The sequence below is a fragment of the Hippopotamus amphibius genome, chromosome 9 (assembly GCF_030028045.1).
Source record: "Hippopotamus amphibius kiboko isolate mHipAmp2 chromosome 9, mHipAmp2.hap2, whole genome shotgun sequence".
Lineage (NCBI taxonomy): Eukaryota > Metazoa > Chordata > Mammalia > Artiodactyla > Hippopotamidae > Hippopotamus > Hippopotamus amphibius.
In genome coordinates this window covers 33,118,467-33,142,578 of record NC_080194.1, presented here as the reverse complement: position 1 = coordinate 33,142,578, position 24,112 = coordinate 33,118,467, and positions in this window count along the sequence as shown.

Genomic DNA, 24,112 nt, shown 5'->3' with positions numbered 1-24,112 from the left:
TTAATGACCTATTGAGTAATGATGTATTGACTTGCTATTACCAGCCAAGGACTCATTGACTTGCTAATGGTCAATCAGTTTCAAAGACTTCGGATGAAATTGCACAGGGATTGTGGCCAGTTGATGGTGGCTCTTTCAACTAAAAGTGATCTGGAATCAGGACTGTTGGCTGCCGTGGGTGTGGTGGGGGAGATGTATATATAGTACGTAAGCAGAGGACACCGGTTGATCAAGAGAAGAATCAAATGGAAACAGAATCAGAAAGACCATGTGGCCTTAGAGAGATGAGATATTCCCATGTCTAGACCTTGTGGGACCTGGCTGTGCCTCTTATCCTGAACTTTAGTGTCACTTCTCTCTGCATCACTGCAATGAACCACGTCTCTGCTCTGGAGCCAGAGCGCCATTTGATTCTTTACAACAAAAACAGCTCCAAATAGAAGAGGCTTTTCTGCTTGACTTAAAAACGTGACTTACACAACCCTTTAAACCAAAGACTCTGTGTTCAGTAGGTGGTGGGGCGGGGAGTGTTTTAGAAAACTCAAGCAGAGCAATGAGGAGGTAGGGTGCTGCCCCCGTGGCCTCCTTCTATCTGTGGTGCTTATGTTCCTATGTCCTGGTTGTCTTCCCATCCCACAACTAGGACTATGGAAGGGCAGGCCTGGGTTCTCCAACTCTGATTTTTTTTTTTTAATTTTATTTATTTATTTATTATTTTTGGGGGGGTACCCCAAGTTCAATCATCTGTTTTTATACACATATCCCCGTATTCCCTCCCTCCCTTGACTCCCCCCCACCCTCCCCGTCCCAGTCCTCTAAGGCATCTTCCATCCTTGAGTTGAACTCCCTTTGTTATACAACAACTTCCCACTGGCTATCTGTTTTACAGTTGGTAGTATATATATGTCTGTGCTACTCTCTCGCTTCCTCTCAGCTTCCCCTTACGTTCCTATGTCCTGGTCGTCTTCCCATCTCACAACTAGGACTATGGAAGGGCAGGCCTGGGTTCTCCAACTCTGATTAAGATGAAGCGTTATGTGACAATTTTCTTACGGTTGAGTTGCTGAGAAAAAAACTACTCTCACATTCCTATCCTTACCATGTCATTTCAGTCTGTAGGTCTGGACTTCTGCCTCAGTTTCCCTGTGCTGAACTCTGGTTCCTCACCCTCAATTCTCCCTGCCCATCTCTCTCCCTGGATTGGCTGCCCCTTGCTTTACTCCTAGACATTGGCTGGGACTGAGCCATCACTCAGAACCATAGTCCTGAAGTGCTTTCTGCTGCCTGGACTCCTGGTGCCACAGCCTACCCACCAGGTCCCTCCATGCCTGAGCTTGCCACGTCCTCTGGGCATCACAAGCTGCATCTCCCAGCCCCCCGACGTGCCCCTGTTCTGCCAGATCAGGGTTTTCCTTTGATCGCCACCATTAAGTATGAGTGAGAACCCTGCTGCTTCACTCTCCTTGCCTCGCCCTGACTGCCCAAGGTAGGACACTTCAGAAGGCACCTGGGGATCCCAGAGCTGGGGACTAATGAGTAGATTTTTGTTCATCAGTATGTGTTTTGTGCATCAAAGTAAGAATGGGGTCTCTGCTGCCTCCAGTGCCTTTGCTGTCAGGGAAAAATTGAAGAAGACCTGGAATGGCTGAGGAGCCGGCTGGTGATTTAATTTTCTCCTAATTTTTCTGCCTCTCGGGAAATTGACAAATGAATCGGAAGCCAGACTTGTCAACTCTGCTGCAACATAAGTGGTTGCCCCAGGAATGCAGGCCCATGGGCTTGGCTGGGAGGTCTCAGACAAAGTGTCCTGTGGTACAAGGCCACCCGGAGGGTCCTAAGACAGTCCTTCCCATCCCCTGCTGCTCAGCCGCACGATCCTGGGCACATTCAGGGCAGTCCTGCTTAGGCATTCCTGCAGAGAGCACCCTGAGGCTGCTCTTCAGTGTCATCTATTTCCTTGCCCGATGGCTGTTTCTGCTGCGGAGCTGGTATTGTTTTTCTGTAAGCCTCAGCGTGCCAGACTAGACCTGGGTATGTAGACAGGACCCCAAGGTGCAGTACATTGGTTTCCTAAACGCTGAGCACAGCATGGAGAGCCCTACTGTTGGCGCTGCAGCCCGGGTTCAGTCTGCAGTGTTTCCCAAGTGTATCTCATGTTGGAACACGTTGATTTCAGAGCAGTGATTAACATCTCCCTCAAAGAGTGTTCAGTGGAACACATTTAGGAAAATGTTATTCTATCATAAGATTTATCACACTGTATTGCAGTGATTTATTTGCATGCCTGCCTTCCCCACTAGGCTGTGATTTCCTAAAGGGCAAGAAATGTATCTTATTTATCTTTTCATCTTCAGCACCTAGCGCAGTGCTTCTTCCTAGAGTTGGTCCTCTAGATAGCTCTTGCCAAGGTCACTAACTACCTCCATCTCTGTTCTCATCTTACACAAATTCCCAGTAACATTTTACTCAGTTTGGCACTCCTTCCTTCTTCAAACACCTTTTTTTCTTTTTTTCTCTTGGCTCCTGGGACCTCATACCCTCCTGGATTTCTTCCACAAGACCATCAACTCCTTTGCATCCCGCTACTAAACCCTCCTCCCTCTGTCACCTAAACGTTGAAGTGCCCAGGGCTCCATTCTCAGTTGGTCTGCAGCAGCTACACTATTTCCCCAAGCGACCTCAGGCAGATCCAGGGCGTAAGTCACTTTCTATAAGCTGACGATTATCATGCTCGTATGCTTAAATGCGGCCTTTCTCTTGAGTACTGGACACATATCTGGCTGCCTATTTGACATCGTCTCTTAGATGTCAATATTTAACAAACCCAAAGCAACACTCTTGACTTTACCCCGCAAACCTGTTCATCTTCCCATCTTTCTATATTAGTGTAGTAAGAAGCATCGTCAGTTATCCAGCTGCTCATATCCAAACTCTACAACTCATCCCATTTAAAATTTTTCCCTTTCAATCCATCAGGACATCCTACTAATATCACCTCTATGATTGTTTAGATTATTATTTGGCAAATATTCATTCCTCTCCCCCTGCCTCTATAGAGTTTGCTTCCCCTGCCTGACCCCCATGCCCCCAAATTGATACTGGATTTGGTCAAGTGACTTGCTTTGCCCATTGGGATTTTAGCACGTGTGTCCAGAGCTGAGACCCAACTATGTTAGAAAAGTGTGGTACCTGTCAGCTCCAAATTCACTGTTTGCTACCTGAACTATGGAAATGGATCAAGGCCCTTTACAGAATCTTTTCCCTCTGCCAGCCGGCACGATGTTACTTTTGTTAGTAGAGGGCACTGGATGTGTCTGCCTACAACCCTGCAATGCCCTGCTCCCCAGAGGGTATTCTTGCCTGCCTAACAACTTATGGAGCCCCTCTACTTTAGGGACCCAGTGAACTTCTCCACCATCATATTCCTCTTGGACTATTCCAATAGCCTCTTCACTGGTCTCCTTTCTTCCATTCTTGTTACTCTGCAACATTTCTGGATTCCAACCGATTAATGATGCTTCAGTTATTATATGTAAAGTTTAAACATATATCAGGTTCTGTTTCTGACTAATTTATTCTATTCCAGCATATTGACCCATCTATTTATTTGATCTGGGTCACAACATTTGAATTATGATATCTTTATAAAGAATCCTCATATCTGGTAGGGAAGGTCCTCCTCTTCAGTGCATTTTTTCCCAGCTATTCTTTCCTGTTCACTTTTCCAGATGAATTTTAGAATCATTTTGTCATGTTCCCCAAACCCTCAATATTAGAAATTCATTTGGAAAATTAACATCTTTATATTATTGAGTTTTTCCATCTAAAGAGATTGACACATCTATATTTAGTTATCTTTTGTATCCTCAATAAAGATTTCTGATTTTTATTATGCAGTCTTTCTTTCTTTGTTAAGATTATATAAAGGCGTTTATGTCTTTTGTTGCTATTCTGAACCAGATTTTTATTTTTCTATTATGTCCTTTAAATGATTACTGTTGTTTTATAGACAAGTTATTGATTTTTACATGTTTATTCTGTAATGAATCATTTTATTGAATTCTCCTTATCAATTGTATGTGTTTTCAATGAATTCTCTTGAGTTTTGCAGCTATGAAATTCATATTGACTATAAATAATGATGTTTTTTTCCTCCTTTCCAATAATTACACTTCTTACTTATGTTTTGTTTCTCATTATGCCAACCAGAACTTCTAGAACAATGTTACATAATAACAGATATCTGGTAAATTTTTACATTCATATGCAAAAATGAACATTGACCCTTTTCTCACTCTCTATATAAAAATTAACTCAAAATGAATCATACACTCAAACATAAGAGCTAAAACTATAAGACTTTTAGAAGAAAGCATAAGAAAAAAATCTTTGGATCTTTGGGTTAGGCAATGATTTCTTAGCTAAGGCACAAAAAGTGGGAATCATAAAAGAAAAAAATGATAAATTGGACTTGATCAAAATAAAAATTTTTGCTTTCTGAAAGATGCTCTTAAGAAAATTAAAAGACAAGCCCAACTGAGAGAAAATATTTGCAAAACACAAATCTGACAAAGAACTTGTATTCAGACTATATAAAGAACCCTTACAGCTCAATAATAAAGTGATAAACAACCATATAAAAATAGGTGAAAGTTTGAACAGACACTTCACCAAAAAAGATATACTGATGGCAGATAGACACATGGGAAGATGCTCAATACCATCAGTTATTAGAGAAATAAAAACGAAAACCCATCCAAGATACTACTGTACATTTACTAGCTAAAATCAAAGGACTGATAATACTAAGTGCTGACAAGGAGGCAGAGCCATATAGTGTTGGTGGAAACGCAAAAGGGTATAGCACTTTGGAAAACAGTTTGACAGTTTCTTACAAAGTTAAATATTTACTTAAATTTCTACTTTTAGATATTTACCCAGTAAAAATAAACATATATATTTATACAAAACCCTTTACACAAATGTTTATAGAAGCTTTATTCTTAATAGTCTGAAGCTTAAACCAACATCCATCACTCACAGAATGGATAAACACATTCAGTACATGTATACAACAGAATATACACATGCAGCAACTTGGATGAATCTCAAAAACAGTATTCTAGGTGAAAGAATCAGACAGGCTCCTGTATGACTTCATTATCTGACATTTTGGAGGAGGCCAAAGTATAGGGACAGAAATCAGATCAATGGTTGGCAGGGCTGGGGTGGGGGAGGGAGCTGACTCTAAGGGAAGTTAAGGGAACTTTCGGGGGTGATGGAAATAGTTTATATATTGGATGCTGTGATGCTTAAATGATGTCATATATTTTCTAGAATCTATCAAACCTCTTTTAAAAAAAATAAGGCCAAAAAATAATAGTAGCATCAGCTGGAATTCTTCTTTTGCTCTTTGTTTTAATAGGAATGCCATTATTTATGCATTATATTGGCCACAGCTTTGGGGGAAAAAAGACATATTCTTTATTATGTTAAGGAAATAGCCTTTGGTATTGTTAAGATTTCTTGGCTGCCAGTAACAGAAACTGATTCTGGATGATTTAAACAGAAAAGGAACTTATTGACCGGATCCTGGATAGTTCAGAGAACCACCGGAAAGTCAGGAACAAAGGGAGCCTGGGAAGCTTGCACCACAGTTCAAATCACGACATAGAACAGAAAGGGACGTGCTGCCATCTTGGAACGTGGGATCCGCAGCGTGCAATGCCAACACTGCTGGCCCTGGGGCCTCGATGCAGCTACTTGCACTTCTGTCATGGCTGTTCCTGCAAACTGATGTTGCTGTTATTAATGGAACCACCATAAAAAAATTTCTGCCCTCAATAAAGTTGAAATAAAAAAAAATTCTCTGCTACTTGTCATCTTTGCTCTGCCATTTGAGTTTAGGCCAAGTGCCTCACTGTGGCTGCAAGGGTGGGGCCTGCACCGAGGGCAGTGAGCGGCTGTTTTCCCCATTTCTGTATGGGAAGGAGTTCTGCTTCCCACCAAAATTCAGAAAGTGGGGAATTTCTCAAACATAGGAAGGAGGATCAGATGTGGAATGCTCTCCCACTAAAAAAACCCCACCAATGTCCACTGGTACCATCCATTCTTAGTCTTTCAGAGAATGTCCCCTTTAGGAATCGATGTTGAATCTTCATACACAATTTTCCTGCTCCTACTGAGATAATTATATGGTTTCTCTTATTTGACCCATTGATGTGTTCTTTAAACAGATTTACTTGTATTAAAACAGCTTTGCATTGCATTCTTTGGGTAAATCCTGCTTGGTTGTGGTAAATTATTCTTTTAATAGACTGTTGAATTCAATTTACTGGTGTCTTGTCTAGAATTTCCATGTCTGTGTTCACAAGGGAGCGTGGTCTCGTTTCCTTTTATTTTATGTATCACTTTGTCAGTTCCGATGACATTCTGGACTCTTCCTCTCAGGGGTTTTCTGCCCCCCGGTTGGGATTTGAGCTCTGAAATCTCTTTCATAAACCACAGGCTTTACTGCAGCCCGCGTGCCTCATCAAGCGATCGGAAATTACGGGGATGGACACAGATGTGATGAGAAAGCCCAGATGCCTGAGGCACCCCTTAAATCACTCTGGGACAATTCCTGAGGGCCGAGCACGTGCCAGTTATTTAACCTGATGCTTAAATAAGCTTCTTCTCTGTGGGCAGAATTCAGATGACCCACAAAAATCATCTGGAAATAGAGAATGTGAGAGGGGACCTGAAGGCCATCTCATCTACCCATGTTTTACAGTCAGAAAATGAAGGCCCACAGAGGGAAAGAGAACTGCCCCAGGTACATACCCAGCTTTCCCTGACTTTGTGAACCTTGCTCTTTCAAAGAGAGGACAGCCAAAATACAGATTCAGACCCTGCTGAAAATATTTTTCAGGCCCCTCAGTAAGGGTGGACAAGCGGAAACTCTTAACACAGCTGGTGTTGATGTCCTACACGGTGAGGCTCCGGGCCCCCCTCTAGCCCTCTGGGCCCCTGCCAGCCTGCCCACCCCTCGTGAACCCTGTCAAAGAGAAGTACGGGGAGCATTACGTACAGCCCAGAGGCTGAGCCAAGGGTTCGGAGCCAAGTGTCCTGGATTCAAACCCTGCGTCTAGCACATAGCAGCTGTGAGGCTTGGGATTCGGAAATCTCCTCTGTAAAATGGGATACTGGGAGAGCATGAAGTTAAACCAGCCCTGGGCTCAGAGCAAGCATTCAGTTATTTCTTTTTTTAAAAAAATAAAATTTATTTATTATTTTATTAGTTATATTATTAGTTGCAGGGAGTGGTGGCCTCTCTTGTTGTGGAGCGTGGGCTCTAGGTGCACATGCTCCAGTAGTTGTGGCACATGGGCTCAATAGTTGTGGCTCTCGGGCTTTAGAGCGCAAGCCCAGTTGTTGTGGTGCACGGGCTTAGTTGCTTCAAGGCATGTGGGATCTTCCTGGACCAGGGCTCGAACCCACATCCCCTGCATTGGCAGGTGGATTCTTAACCACTGCGCCACCAGGGAAGCCCAGTTATTTCTGTAGAGCCTGCTCTATGCACCTGTGCCTGACAGCGGGGCTACAGAGATAACTAAACTCAAAACTCTGTAGTGCAAATGTCTGCTCAAAATACATCTTTAAAAAGTCTCATCTTTCATTTTTCTCCAGAAGCAGTGTTTAACAGAACAAAAAGGGCTCTGAAAAATTATCAGGACATTTCCTCGCCATCCTCTCCAGCTCTTTGATTTTTATGGAGATGCTCTGGTGATCCCTCACCTGTGCTCACCTCTTCTGTGCTGTGCACAGCCCAGGGGTTCTCTAGGAGCTGTGTCCAGGGCCAGGCTGTGTCCCAGGCCAACCCCCTACAAATGTCTTCCAGCCACTCCAATCCCCATTTCTTGCCCCTGGTGTTCACCCAATTCCGCACACTCTTGCCACACACAGGAGCTTGGTTGTGCCCTCGGGGCCTGTGGCCATTGTCTTGTTTTAAAGCAGAGGGGTCTACAAAGCTTTCCCTTGAGTGCTGTGCCCTGCATCCATGTCCCAAGGTCTAGCATCCCAAAGCCTATCCCTTGTTACTTTCTAGAGCACATAACAGACCAGGGCAAAGACTGTTCCATAGCAGAGTTCTGCAGACAGCCTTGGCCTGGAGATGTGAGGGGCCATGGGAAGGAGAGGGCCCCTGATGGCACTTCTGGAGGTGTTCCATGGCATGGACAGACGCAGCTTTGTTTCCACCTTGATTTCACTAACTCACCAAGTGACCTTGGGTATGTCTGTTTCCCTCTCTAGGTCTCCATTTCCTCCTTTGTGCAATGAAAACCCTTCCTACAGCACTCATTTCCTTAGTCTAGTGGACTTTCAAATGGGGTAAGTAAAGTCACAGGTCTTCAAAAAGTGTAAAACTGCAAGGTACTTTTATCGGTTGAGGTTTCATTTAACTGGCATCCAATATGAGAAGACATCTTTATCACCAATCGTTTGGTTACCAGGATACAGAGGAATTTCCAGGCACCCCATTGGAGGAATTATAGCTGGGCTTCACAGGGACTGAAAGTCATCAGGCTACTCCTCTCTCTGCCTCTGTCTGGGGCCATGTGTCTCTCTCTGATCCATTCTCCAATTTGTAAAACCAGTTTCTTGGGACTTCCCTGGTGGTGAAGTGGTTAAGAATCCACCTGCCAATGCAGGGGACATGAGTTCCATCCCTGGTCCGGGAAGATCCCACATGCCGTGGAGCAACTAAGCCCCTGCGCCACAACTACTGAGCCTGCGCTCTAGAGCCTGTGAGCCACAACTACTGAGCCCGTGTGCTGCAACTACTGAAGCCTGCACACCTAGAGCCTGTGCTCTGAAACAAGAGAAGCCACTGCACTGAGAAGCCTGTGCACAGCAATGAAGACTCAGTGAGCCAAAAATAAATAAAAAATAAATTAAACGAAACAAAACAAAACAAACAGTTTCTTTTCCAAGGTTTGCAGTGATACTCCCCAGATTCAGCTACGCTGTAACTCTGCCTGGCATTGGTGCAGCAGCTATGGCGCCCAACACCATATAGCACGCTTGCTGGAGCTAAGTCACTATCTCAGTGCTTTGTTTCACAATCGAGTTAGAACAAATCAGGAAATTGAAGTGACAAGTGCAAGGTCACACCGAGAAGTAAATAGCAGTGGCTAGCACCTGAACGTAGGCCTTCCAACCCAAGATACAGGACATTTTTTACATCCCTCCCACCCTTCTCTGGTTCAGATGCAGAGAAGTGTTTTTGTTGGGTGGATGTGCTCTGTAACGGAGAAATGGAAATCACATGGACAGGCCTGTGTGGCCGGGCTGGCCCCACTGGGTATGTCTTACTGAGGCTGGGGGTTGATGTGGGTGGGAGGGGCTGCCTCGTGGGATGGAGCCTCAGAAGCAAGGCTGTGGCTGCACTCTGACGTCCCCTGGTGGGGGCGGGGGAGGTGCGACATAGAGCTATGGGCGCTCCAGGGGACCGTGGGGATGATTTAGTGCCTCTGCTCAGGGCTCGCTAGGCCTGGGCAGACCGTTCACTCAATGTCAGCCACAAAAGGCCTCGCCAGGACATTGCGTCTTGCCTCCCAACTCTCCGACTCCATCTATGGTGATAGAAAGCCAGTGCCTCATCCCGTATCCACGCCCTCCCCGCTGAACCAGAAATGGGAGCGTTTATTTTGAGAAACTTTGTTAGGCTCTGGGGATACAGTGGTGAGCAAACAGAAGTGTTTCTGTCCTGTGGGGGCTTATGGCTTAGAGCAGAAGGCAGACCCAGCCACTCCGTGCTGTGGAAGGAAGGAAGGAAGGAATGGGAACCAGGAGGACGCAGGACAGCCCCTGACCTGATGCGGCCGAGGAGGGCCCACCGGGGACAAGGGATCTCCCTGAGGAAGGTCCCGGGGCAGAGGCCTGAAGGCCGGGTTCTGATGATGACTGACGTTTCTGAGCAGTCACAGTGTGCCTGGCCCTGAGGGCTGCACAGGCTTTGTCTCTTTACTCCTGCAGCTACAGTACTACTATTGCCTCCATTTTACAGACGGGGACATTGGGGTTTGAAGAGCTTTGGAAATGGCCCAAAGCCACACAGTTGTGGGTTTTTGGTTTTGTTTTTGATTTTTTTTTGTGCTAGAGCTGGGGATTTGAAGCCTGACCATCTGACTGCAGGTCCTGCGCATGTAACCACTGACCACAGCAGATGTTAAGTACGCCAAGGTGGGGAGATAACAGCAGGGAGGCCTGGGGAAGGCACTGAGTGAAGCCAGGCTGGCCGAGCACAGTGAGTGAGGACAGCAGGTGCCAGCGGAGGCCTGAAGCCTGGCAGGGCCTTGTGGGGGCTTGTAGGACCTTGCAGGCCACACGGTGAATTTTCTTCTTTATCTGGAGCACAATAGGTTAGAAGACACTGAAGGAATTTAAGGACAGGAAACACATGATCGGAATTGTAATTTTAAAAGATCATTCTGTTCGCAGAATGGAGAACAGATTGGAAGGGGGCAGGAGTGGATGTGAGGAGACAAATTTAGAGGCCACTGCCGGGCCCCAGGGGAGGGATGGTGCAGCTTGAAGGGGGGGCCGTGAAGACAGCGGGCAGTGGGAGGGAGGAGGGGCGAGTTCTCTAAGAGGGAAAATTGACAGTGTTTGGTGATGGGGGCTGCCGGAGAGGGGGGTCTCCAGGAGACGCCTCAGATTCTGGCTTGTGGACTAGATGGGGAGTGGGCCCACTCACTGAGTGGGAAGACTCTGGAAGGACGTACTTATTTTCTTCATTTGTCCACACTTTGCGTGACTCTCCAATTCTAAGGACAATTTTACTTAGCAAAAGTTTAAGAATAGCTGTGTGGAAGGGGGTTGGTATGACGCCTCTGGGAAATGACAAAATGGCATCCTTATCTGTTCTGCCATTTGTGGGCCCTGCACTGTCACCAGGAAAGTCACTTAGAGGATGGCGCCAGAGCCTTCACCAACAGAGTGAAGGGAATGAGTATCTTGGCAGCCTTGCTGGAGGCAATATCTCAGGCCCCGCTTTCCAAGCTCACTCTGCAGGAAATTCATACTCTTCCTAGAATTCCACATTCCCCCAAATCCAGGTTATTCCAGGGAGGCCTGAGTATGCAGTGGGGGTGGCATCCATGTACACACATGATGTGGTAGCTATGAAGCAGTTCAACAGAAAATCCCAGGGAAGCTGTGCAGAGTTCCACGTCCAGCCCAGCTACTGAGCTACAGATGAGGAAGCAGCCATTAAACAAATGACAATAAGTATTGGGGAGAATCAGCCAACTCCTATCAGTACACAAAGTTTTGTTGTCCCACCTAAAAAACCCTCCTCTGGCAGGCGTTTGTTACACTCCTCATTGGCAAGGCATTTAGTGAAGCAGGTTTACTGGACAGAGTGGTGCCCACCCAGATGCTCCCTCTGGGACCGAGGTGCTCCATCCTCCAGCTGCCGGGAGTGGAGGCTGCTGGCAACTCACAGCCAAGTCTGCTCTAGAAACTGCGCTCCACCTTCTTGCTGCCACACCCAAGGTCAAGTGCTCTTCCTGAGGCAGCCTTGACCGAATCGAGACAACCCTGAAGGCCACCCCAGCTCCAGAGCTGCATGCAGAATGGGTTCCTGTTGTGATGGTCTCTCTGTTCAGCCTCTTTCTTGGCCCCATTGCATGGCCACGTCCCTCTCACAGTCTGTTTCCTGGGGAGTTTGACCTACCACATGGGTGGATTTATAACATGATACAATTCCTTGACTTGTTGACATGCAATTCCTTTTCTTGGGTGTTTCCGGTTACAGTGGGTCACAGGGGAGATTCTCTAGAGATTCTGGAGGTGAAAGGAAGGCAGCAGCCATCTTATAGCAGTGTTGCTAATGTGCTGACTCAGCGCCCTGGGTGAAGCAGCAGCTGGCCCGGGTGTGTGGGTTTAGCTCAGTGATTGAGGGGCCTCGCCTCTGCAGAATTTCTTCTCCACCAAGGTCAGAGGGAACAAGAACGGACAAAGGTTCTAGGCTGTCCTTGTGGGGACCTAGATTGTGCCTGTGAGGTTCCAGACTGCTTGTGATCTTTGCTTCCTAAGTGTCTGCCCTATGGACTTCAAGTTCCAGGATCAGATGCAGCAACAGCTGCAAAGGGACCATTTAATCAGCGCCCACAATTGCACAGGTCAATTCCCTGTAATAAATCCCTTAATATATATACATGTCTATTTCTCTTTATATCTATGTCTTTCCTACTGGTTCTGCTTCTCTGGTCCAACTCTGACTCACAGACACACATTCTCATTAGAGGTAACCTGAAGCTGCTGCACAGACCAGTGCAGAAGCAAACAGGGTCAGAATTAGTTAGAACAATAGAACCGCAGCTGACAAAATCTGCCTGTTGAAGAAACATGTGAGCAGTTAGTGTGTCTCCCCTGGTGCCAGGATGTGGGAGACCAGGTTACCACAGCCCAGAAAGGAACATGAAGCGGAGGGTCAGGCCTAGAGCAACAGCCCCGCACAGTGTTAGAGGACACTGGCCCAGCCTCCTGGTTTAATGCTGCACCAGTGCCCCACATGGAGTGGCTGGTGGTGAATCCTTACCTCTCATCTGCACAGTCATGCTGGCACCATTTCTGGGTGTGTGCACACACATACACAGCACACCACTTCACAGTTTGCCTCAATTCTTCCCATCTCCATCTCCTTAAACGGCCCTGAGTGTTAAAGCTTCTGCTGACAGGTGTGGCTAATCAAGTAGGCGAGCCCCATCCTGCACAGACTGGGTCTGAGCAGAGGCTTTTCCTGAGGGGTTTTGCCTTATCTGCAGGTATGTGTTTTCAAGCCATTCTCTTCTCCTCTTCTTCCACGAAACAGGTATTGTACTTTCCTCCCTTTGAGTGGACGTTGCCCCTCAGGGTTTCCCACTTGGAAAGTGATTTCCCCAACGTGGAAGGAGGAAGATGAATGGGGGCCTAATGAGGGGGAAACAGAAACACTTTCCAACCGAGAGATAAGAGGGAATAAAAGAGTAATAGCAACAGAAGGGAATAGGAAGAAGGTTTGTTAGCCAGTGTTTGAAAACATGAGGGTCCCAGAGCAGAATTCTTAACAGATTCAGTGGTTTTCACACATATTTTATCTGCAAAGCCGGAAAAAGCCCATGAGAAGGGAATGCAGATGCTCTCCAGAGCACAGCTTAACTTTCAGTCCTGCTGTTCTTAGAAGACCCATCCTCGGGCTCTTCAGTCCTGGGGACTTAACCAGGGGTTCCTCTTTCTCCCCAGATCTTTCCTTCCTTTGAGTAGCAGCCTAAGTACAGGGAGCCGGTTCTCTTGCGAGGGTTGCACAGAAGTGCAGCCTCTTGGGGATAGAGTAGGAAGACTTTCTTTTTCCATGTGACTCCAACTATTAGTATACCTGCAGACATTGGTAAGCTGAAAAATGACCTCCCCAAAGATATTCACATCCTAATCCCTGGAATCTGTGAATGGTATCTTATATGGCAAAAAAGGGACTTTGTAGATGTGATGAACTTAAGGATCTTGATATGGGAAGAGGATCCTGGGTTATCCAGGTGGGCCCTACGAGCAATCACGTGTATCCTCATAAGAGGGAAGCAGAGGGAAACTTGACACATGGAGAAGGAAAACAATGTGACAGTGGAGCAGAGAGAAACTTAAAGATGTTGGTCTTGAAGACTGGAGTGATGTGGCCACACGACAAGGAATGTTGGCAGCCACCAGAAACTGGAAGAGACACAGAACAGATTTTCCCCTAGAGCCTCTGAGGGAGAATATGGCCTTGCTGATGCCTCAGTTCCAATGCCATTATATTGATTTTGGACTTGTGGGCTGCAAAACTGTGAGAGCATAAATTTCTCTTGTTTTAAGACACCAAGTTTGTGACTAATTTATTACAGCAGCTCCGAGAGACTAATACACAGATCCTTTATGTGTTTGTGGTAAAACGTCTTCTTTGTCAACACTGGGAGAGAGGGGCCTCTGCAGATAGGGCGGGAAGGATGGCCAAGGTTTGGGTGCACAGCGTGCAGGGATCTCAGCCCCTGGGCATGTGGGTTGGTGTGAGGGAACTGAGTTCAGACACAGAGGAGGACCACCAGGTACAATGAGGCAGTGTAGTCCAGCGGCTGTGGATTCAGACAAACTAATGTTTCTATATCCTGGTTTTGCTTCTGACCTGTTATTTGGTTTTTTGATACATTAATGTTTTTGTGGTTTCTTCTCTGTTAAGCAGGGAAAATAATACATACTTCACTGGCTATGGGAAAAGTTTAATGAGATGAGGCACTATATAAAAATAGTACATAACATTGAGCACATTTAAGTGCTAAAGAAGTGATAACTCTAAGTGACAACTAAAGTGTGGTGATTCAGGTATGGTTCTAGCAATCCTTGCTCTCAGAAGGACAAATTTCTCAGGTCAGGCAGGATGGCAAGTACTGCTAAACTGCATCTTAACTCTCTTCTTAGCTGGGGCTGCAACCAGGGTCCAGACTGTGTCTGTGTGTGGCAGAAGTGGTGCTCTGGGCATGGGGCACAGGAAGTGGGTTCTGGCATGGGGAAGGAAGATGGCAAAAGCCAGGCAGATTCTAGGCTCCAATCCCGGAGGGTCCCAGGGTCCCAGGCATCATGATTACCTGATTTGTGGGATTAAGTGTAAAATGAAAATGTGGGGCCCCTTGTTCAAATTATTAAGAATTTCAAGACTGCAATGAAAGAGTATTAAACCAAACACTGGGCCTCTCTGAGCGCAGGGCCCTAGCGACTGTAATCTGAGCCTACCCACAAAATCAGCTCTGCCAGCTTTGGGGCAGTGGGAGAAAGCCTAGACCTATAATCTGGACCAGGCCAGGCTGAAAAGGGCAGAGCCCTCTGGGACCTAGGGCCGTGCCGCTCACTCAGCCCTGACGGGAATCACCCAGGAGCTTGTGAGCATGCAGATTCCGACCCAGCAGTCCTGGTGCAGGGCTTGCATTTCTTACTAGCTCCCTGGGGACGCCTGAGGCTGACTGTTCTCAGGCCACACTTTGAGTAGTGAGGCCCCAAGAGACATCTGAGGTCAGTGATGTGGACCTGGGCATCGGTGTTTCTTTCCACTTGGTTGCTCAGGCTTCCAATCTATCGTCAGGGGCCTGGCGCGTCTGTTCTGAACTCCAGGAAGACACTTGCGTGTTATACTCACCTGTTATGTCATGAGTCAGGCTGCGTGTAGTCAAAGATAGGAAGTTTGGATCTGCTAATGGTGGGTAGTCTGGATCAATCCGGTTACTGATAACAGTAACAGTGACAACACAACTATACCTCAGCAGGTTGTATTTATTGTGCACAAACCACGTGCTAGAAACAGAACGAATCAACTTCACAGGCGTTGTCTTTTTTCCATGATGTGTAACTGTATTTAGTTGAAACGTATTAATAACAATAGCTAATATACACGTGCCAGGCCCTATAATCGGTGATTATATTATATGTTAATTCATTTAAAGACATACAAACTTTTTACTACTAATTTTCATGCATAATCTTGCATATGCCTTCTTCCTTATTTTTTAAGTATTTATGTATTTATTCATTTATTTATTTATTTTGGCTGCTCCAGGTCTTAGTCGCAGCATGTGGGCTTCTCGGTTGTGGCATGAGGACTTCTTAGTTGAGGCATGCGGACTCAGTTGCGGCATCCATGTGGGATCTAGCTCCCCGACCAGGGATTGAACCCGGGCCCCCTGCATTGGGAGCATGGAGTCTTACCCACTGGACCACCAGGGAAGACCCCATATACCTTCTAACATCCCTGGAGTAGGTACTACCATGATGCCCATTTTACAGATGTGGAAACTGAAATGAGAACTACAGTAATCTGCCCTTATCTGCCTGGCTTCCAAGTCCTGCTCTTACACACTCTCAAGTAGTTGGTCCTAGTTGTGAATAAATGTGGACGGGTTGAGTGTTGGCTAACACTGAACAGTTTACAACGTGATCTCACAGGGGATCATTCATTTGCTCTTTACAGCCACCCTGAGAGGCAGTGCTGAGATCCAGTTTATGGATAAAGAGATTGAAGCCTGGAGCTTGTAAGTGACTTGCCAAGTTCATAGCAGGTAAGTGGGAGGTGTAAAGCCCAGGGAACTTAGGCTCTGTAAGAGCCCCGTGCTGTCACTTCTCCATGGGATGGATGATGGGATGGGAAGTGTTTGAGGAGGTGGGGATCTAGCTCCAAGTCTGAATTCAGGCAGTGGCTCCAGGGAAAGGACAAGTCCAGGGACAGCGCTGGAGTGACATGTGCTCCCAGGAGGTGTCTTCCCAGCGGCACTGGGCTTCTGTTGTCACAGGAGGGTGTCAGAACTTACCCCTTCCTAAGGACTTTCCTCTGCTCTTGGAGGAAAAGGGCTAAGAGGGAAGCCTCAGACTCTTGGGTTGAAAGACTGACTCCACCTCTCACTGGCAAATTGTCAGTGTCTGTGCAATGGAATTAACAGTAATGTCCCCTTGACCCCCCACCCCCCAAACTGGCTTGTTAGGAGAATTAAATGAGTTCATCCATGGGGAGCTCTGAGAAGGGTGCCTGGCTTTTCCTCTTATCAGTAAGTGCTGTGTTCCTGCAAAGACTTTCACCTCCAACGTTACATGCAACCAAGAGCAGGTGCCCCTGAGCTGAGAGCCTGGGACTTCCCTGTCTGAGCAACTGCCAGCCTTCACCATGTGGGCAGGGGGCCCAGCCCCCGCATTTTCATCCATCTCCAGACCTCACTTCTGCTGACATTCTGGGAAGCAGATCATTGTTCAGATTCTTCCCCATCCATATGGAGCATATATAACCTTCAAAGAAAATGACACCAATTTTCTCTTCAAGTGTGATGAAATAGAAATAGCTCACATCAAGGTCAGAAAGACTTGATTCTGGTCACAGCTTTGCCATTAGGTAACTGTGATTGGGGGAATACCACCCAAACTCTCTGGACCATGATCTCCCCACCTAAACTATGGAGGATTTGGATTGAATTTAATTTAAGAAAAAAGTGCCCTGATTCCCCACTCCAAACTGGGCAATGTGTGGGGCACTAGGGATGAAGAAGCCAAGTCCCCTCCACTCAAGGAGCTCCATTCCGGGGCAGAGGAGCACCACGGTGGAGGAATGCATCATCTAGCAGCTATGTTTGGCTCTGACATTCTAGAATTATGCCCATTGACTCCTACCAACAATATTGTGCTGAACAGTGAACAAATAAATATATCTGTTGCTAGTCTTTGATCTTTCACCAGGTACCCATTCTGGCTAAAGAAAAATTCCGTTAGACAGCAATCTAAGTTCTGAACCACTGGCTTAGTGTGTCATCTGCTCCAACAAGGTCCTCTTACTGTTCAAAGTCCAATGGCTTCCAAAGTTCAAATCCAGTGATATTAGATGTGACCTTGAGTTTCTCTGGGTTGGTGGAGACAGAGACATCCCGAGGTCACCTCTGACATCTTCCCAGCTTACTTGTACCCCTTTCCAAGAAGCCTCTGGCTGGTACTTCACATCAGCAGGCCTGGAGGCTTATGTCTCAGTAATTCAACAACCACGGCAGCTGGTTCTTTTCCCTTAAGATTTAATACTTGTCATTTATCTGTGTCAAAGCTGCAAAGGAGCAAGTTTCCAAAGACAGATTTATTATGTGTGCTGAGTGTTTCAGGTGCAGCAGTGCATAGAGATGGGCTGAATTCCATATTTTCCCTGAGCTTTTGTTCTATAAAAATAGCCACTTTGACTTTGCATTCAGACAAGTGAGAAATATACAGTCTTGAGCTGTGAGTCACCACGGGGCATTCACAGACAGTAACATTATTGTGGGATTGGGTTCTAGCCATTAGTTTCAGGGTCAACTGCCAGGCTTACACAGGCATTGGCTTATGCAAGGAGCAAGTTGTAACCAGAGCTGACTATATAATTTCTGAAGCTCAGTGCAAAATGAAAATGTGAGGCCTCAAGGTTAAAAAGCAGGAAAAAAGTGCTGTTATAGATAAGATTTTTCCTTTCTTCTGCGGTCTTTCTCTCACTTGTCATGGTGTTTTTCATTTGCTATTTAATGTTCTTCTAAGAAAAATGAAACTTTTCAGTTACTAGCATGCATTTTACTGTTTATCTATTTATTGTGCAATGCAAATTTAAATGCAAATATAAGAGCATATAAGTCCTAGGTGGAGTCACTGAAATTATACAATCATATTTCACAGCTTGTCCCCAGTGGGTGCCTTGAGAGCTCCAGAAAAGACAACCCCCAAGCCAGGCTCGGGAAAATAAAAGGAAAAAAGGATCCTCCAGGCAGGGAGCTGGCTGGGAAGATGCTCCAGGCATGGAGTGCGGATGCTCACTGGTGTCCTGGGCTCTTCTTTGTGATGCAAGGCGCATGCATCCAGCTTTGCCTTCCTGCCCACCTCCGGCCATCCTCAGTACTGAGATCTTGAGCAGCTGCTGCGGATGGGGGCTGGAGACATCAAGCCAGGCGTCTCCTCTTCCCGTGAGCTCACCACCCCAAAGCACAGCAGACGGTTTCCCCCACAGATTTTTAAATGTCCACGCTGGGACAGACATTAGCTTCTAATCCATGGAACCTGTAAACGTTATCTTATGTGGAAAAAGGGTCTTTGCTGATGTGATTAAGTTGAGGATCTTGCAATGGAGAGGTTATCCTGGGTTGTCTGGGTGGGCCCTATATGCCACCATAAGTGTCCTTATAAGAGGGAGGCAGAGGAAGATCCAACACGCACAGACAGAAGAGAAGTCAATGTAGAGATGGAGACAGAGGTGGGAGTGATGGGCACAAGGAATGTGGAGCCACCAGAAGTTAGAAGAGGCAAGGAGCGGATTCTCCCCTAGAGATTTTGCAGGGAGCATAGTCCTGCTGACATCCTGATTTCAGCCAATGAAATGGATTTTGGACTTCTGGCCTCCAGAGAATAAAATCTGCTCTTTCAAGCCACCAAGTCTGTGGTAATCTGTTACGGCAGCCTTAGAAAATTGATACACAAACTACTAGAATTAATAAGTGTGATCAGCAAAGTTGCTGGATACAAGGTCACTACATGAAAATCAACAGTATTTCTATCAGCAACTAAGTTAAAAATTAGAATAAAATATTCCATTTATAACAGCATCAATAAACATCAGAGTCTGATTGTTAAATCTAATGAAAGTAGTGGAGCCCCAAAATGTTATTGAGATAAATTAAAGAAGACTTAAATAAATGAAGGGATATACCATTGTCATTGATTGGAAAACTCAATACTGCACGATGTCAATTATCCCCAAATTAATCTACCTTATATTATAGATTGTATATCTAATCTAAATTATACAGATTATATAATGCCAATAAAATTCTGGAAGGTTTTTTTTTTGTAAAAATTGATAAACTGATTCCAAAATTTATATGGAAATGTAAAGGGCAAAAATAGCCTAGGCAATCTTGAAGAAGAAGAAGAAGAATACAGGACAGCTTACATTACCAGATAAGATCCATTATTAATTTATTGTAATTTAGACAGTATGAAACTGTCACAAGGATAGAAACACAATGCTACAAAATAAAGCTTCGAAACAGACTCATATATACAATTTAAAATGTTTGTTTTTCCATTTAAAAAGAATTTTATTGAAATATAATTGACATACAATAAACTGCCTATATTTAAAGTGTACAATTTGATATTTTTTATTAGTTATCTATTTTATATATATTAATGTATAAATGGCAATCCCAATATCCTAATTCATCCCACCTCAACACCCCCTGCTCACATATATAACTACCTGATTTATTATTTAGGTAGTGCATGGGAAAAGAAGGATGGTTTGTTTAGTAAATATTTCTCAATTGATTTTATGGAAAAGATAGTATTTTTACTCCTCCTACTTCATACCGATCACAAAATCAAATACATATGGATAGTACTTCCAAATGTGAAAGATAAAATAGTAAAGTTGTAGAAGAAAGCATAGAATAATGTCTTCATGATGCTTGAATGAGCAAAGTCTTTTTAAAAAGCTGCTAATCGGGCTTCCTAGGTGGTGCAGTGGTTGAGAATCCACCTGCCAAGGCAGAGGACACAGGTTCAATACCTGCTACAGGAAGATCCCACATGTCGTGGAGTAACTAAGCCCGGGAGCCACAACTATTGAGCCCATGTGCTGCAACTACTGAAGCCCACGCGCCTAGAACCTGTGCTCCGCAACAAGAGAAGCCACGGCAATGAGGAGACCACACACCACAACGAAGAATAGCCCCCACTCACCACAACTAAAAAGAAAGCTCGCGCACAGCAAAAAGGACCTAACACAGCCAATAAAATAAATAAATAAATAAGTTTATAAAAAAAAAAGCTGCTAATTGGGACTTCCCTGGTGGCACAATGGTTAAGAATCCACCTGCCAACGCAGGGGACACGGTTTTGATCCGTGGTCCGGGAAGTTTCCCACATGCCACAGAGCAACTAAGCCCATGTGCCACAACTAGTGAGCCTGTGCTATAGAGCCCGAGAGCCACAACTACTGAGCCCGAGTGCCACAACTACTGAAGCCTGCAGGCCTAGAGCCTGTGCTCTACAACAAGAAAAGCCATCACAATGAGAAGCCCACTCACTGCAACGAAGAGTAGCCCCCGCTTGCCGCAACTAGAGAAAGCCCGCGCGCAGCAACGAAGACCCAATGCAGCCAATAAGTAAATAAATAAATTTATATTACAAAAAGGAAACAAATTATTAAAAAAATAAGAAGCTGCTCATCAAAGCAAGAAAAATTATTGATAAATTAGACTTAAGAACCTTGGTTTTCCAAAAGACACCATTCAGAGGGTAAAAAGGTAATGCACAGAGTAGAAAAGATATTTACAACACATATATCTAATTAAGGACTTGTATCCAGAATATATAAAGAATTCCTACAAATCAATTACAAAAGGACAACCCAATAGAAACATTGGCAAAAGGCTTTAATAGACACTTCACCAAGAGAACATCAAATGGCAGGAAACAAACAGAAAACCAAAAAACAACCCTAAATGAAACATATGAAAATGTACTAAACTTCAGTAATCATCAAGCAAATGTAAATTAAAGCCACAATGTACCACTGTGCACCCACCAAAATGGCTAAAAAGAAGAAGATGGAAAGTTCCAAATCAAGGCTGGTGAGCCTGTGGAGCAACATGAATTCTACGCTGCTGGTAGGTACAATTATTCTGGTAAATCATTTGTCACTGTCTAAGGAAGCTGAACATATACATATCTTATGACCCAGTTATATACCAAATAGAAATGCATTCATGCATTCACCAAACACTATGTACTACAGTGATCATAGCAGCATTACGGATATTACCCAAATGTCCATCAGAATAAATACATTGACACATTCATATAATGGAATACTACACAGAAGTGAGAATACACGGTCTATTTCTATGCAACAATATGTATGAAGCTCAGAAAATATACTATTGAGTGAAAATAGCCAGACCCAGATGAGTATTTATTACAGTTTTCCGTTTGGATAGAGCTGTGGTCCCCAACTTCTTGGCACCAGGGACTGGTTTCATGGAAGACAATTTTTCCACAGATGGGGCGGGGGTGGGGTGGGGTGGGGGAGGGATGGTTTCAAGATGATTCAAGCGCATTACATTTATTGTGTACTTTATTTCTATTATATATCACATTGTAATATATAATGAAATAACTATACAACTCACCATAATGCTGACAGGAGGCAGAGTTCAGGCGGTAATGCAAGCGATGGGGAGAGGCAGTAAATACAGATGCAGCTTTGCTCGCTTGCCCGCCCTTCACCTTCTGTTGTGTGGTCCGTGGCCTGGGGGGTTGGGGGTCCCTGGTATGGAGTACAGAAGCAGACAAAACAAATCTACACAAAACAAATCTATACTGGAACACTAGCTGCCCTTAGGTAGGTGCAGTAACTGGAAGGGACCACAAACGGGGACTCTGGGGTTCTGTTTCTTGATCTTGGTGCTGGTTACATGTGTGTGCTTAGTTTGTGAAAATTCATGGAGCTCAACATTTATACTATGTGCACTAGAAAAGTATATTAGGCTTCAATATAAAGATCCTAACATCTCACCATATACTTTATAGCCTTATGACTGGGATTAAGGAAAGTTATGTAGTACAAATCCTGGCACGTAGTAACTATTTAAAAAAGACAGCTATTTTTATTATCGCTGCATAATAGAAATGATTTCCTGATGGACATCTGCTACAGCTGATGCTACCAGCTTCGTTTTACCTTGCTTGATGTCAGCCTGACAAATGAGGCCCTGTCTGGTCCTGACTCTGCTGCAGTGACTTTGAAATTTGTCAAAATTTGTGGGATTACAGTCACATTCTACTCCTTAAGAGGTTGTCAGTAAATGAACTGAAATGCCCCAGAATCAATCCATTTAAAAAAATATACCAGGAGGAAAAGATGGCGGCGAAGTAGAGAGACGTGGAGTGCATCCCTCCCCACAGATGCATTGGGAATGCACGGAAGGACGCAGTAATTCTCACAGAGAACCAGCTGAACACCAGCAGACGGCCTCGGACACCGGATGGGACTGCGGGGAGCCCGACATAACCGGTAGGGAGGCATCTACGAGGACTCAGAGAGGGTGAAGCGGCGGAGCTGTGGCAGACGGGAGGGAGTGAGAAACATTCGGAGGGTCCGCAGCGCAGCTCAGCGTTCCCGGACCAAGACATCGATCCGCGGCTGAACGGAGGGTCCAAGAGCGGGAGTGTGGGAGCAGGAGAGCTGGATCAGTGTGGGAAACATTGTTGCCGGTAGGGTGATGAACCGAGAGGACAGGAGGGAGGAGGCCCGCGGAGAGGAGTGCCCGCTCCTGAGAGCTGCCCGGCCATGATGGCGGCTGGAGGCTGCAGGCTCACTGGCGGCTGGGAGGAGCCACGCGCATAGCCTCTCTCTCTCTTTCCGCGCCTCTGCAACAGGCAGTGGAGAGACCCCCTGCGGGCCACCTAAGGCGCTCAGGGATAACAAGTACCCTCAGGCACTCGGGTGGGGCTAGATTAAAACCCCTTGCAACGCCAGCAGCAGGGAGGCTGCCGAGAGAAAAAAAAAAAAAAAGAAAAAAACCCCCGAGAGAGGCCCAACTCTAAGACTTTCTGTTTACGCCTGAGCCACCGGCGCCCTCTGCAACAGGCACCTCCAAGCCTGACTGAGACATCAGTGCGCCACTGCTCACTCCCTCCCAGGAGAAGGAGCCACTATTGTACCCTCTCCCTCCCCACACACCGACGCTTACAGACGAACAATAAAGGAACCTCTGCTGGTCACAGAATAACGCAAAAAAACCCAAGGACAAGCAACCCCAAAAGTTTGGACAACCATGAGGAAACAAAGAAACACCATGCAGGCAAAGGAGCAGGAAAAAAACCCACAAGACCAAATAAATGAGGAGGAAATAGGAAAAATGCCTGAAAAGGAATTTAGAGTAGTGATAGTAAAAATGATACAAAATCTCGATAACAAAATAGAGAAAGTACAAGAAACAGTTCACAAGAACTCAGAAAAACAAACAGCAATGGATAACAAAATAACTGAAATTAAAAATACTCTAGATGCTATAACCAGCAGAATGACTGAGGCAGAAGAACGAATAAGTGAGTTGGAAGATAGAATGGGGGAAATAACTGCCACAGAGCAGGAAAAAGAAAAAATAATAAAAAGATTAGAAGACAGTCTCAGAGACCTCACTGATAACATTAAGCGTACCAACATTCGAATTATAGGCATCCCAGAAGAAGAAGAAAACAAGAAAGGGTCTGAGAAAATATTTGAAGAGGTTCTAGTGGAAAACTTCCCCAACATGGGAAAGGAAATAATTCACCAAGTCCAAGAAGCACAGAGAGTCCCATACAGAATAAACCCAACGAGAAATACACCGAGACACATATTAATCAAACTAACGACAACTAAACACAAAGAAAAAATATTAAAAGCAGCAAGAGAAAAGCAACAAACAACATATAAGGGAAAACCCATCAGGATAACAGCTGACCTTTCCACAGAAACTCTGCAGGCCAGAAGGGAATGGCAGGATATCCTGAAAGTCCTGAAAGAGAGAAA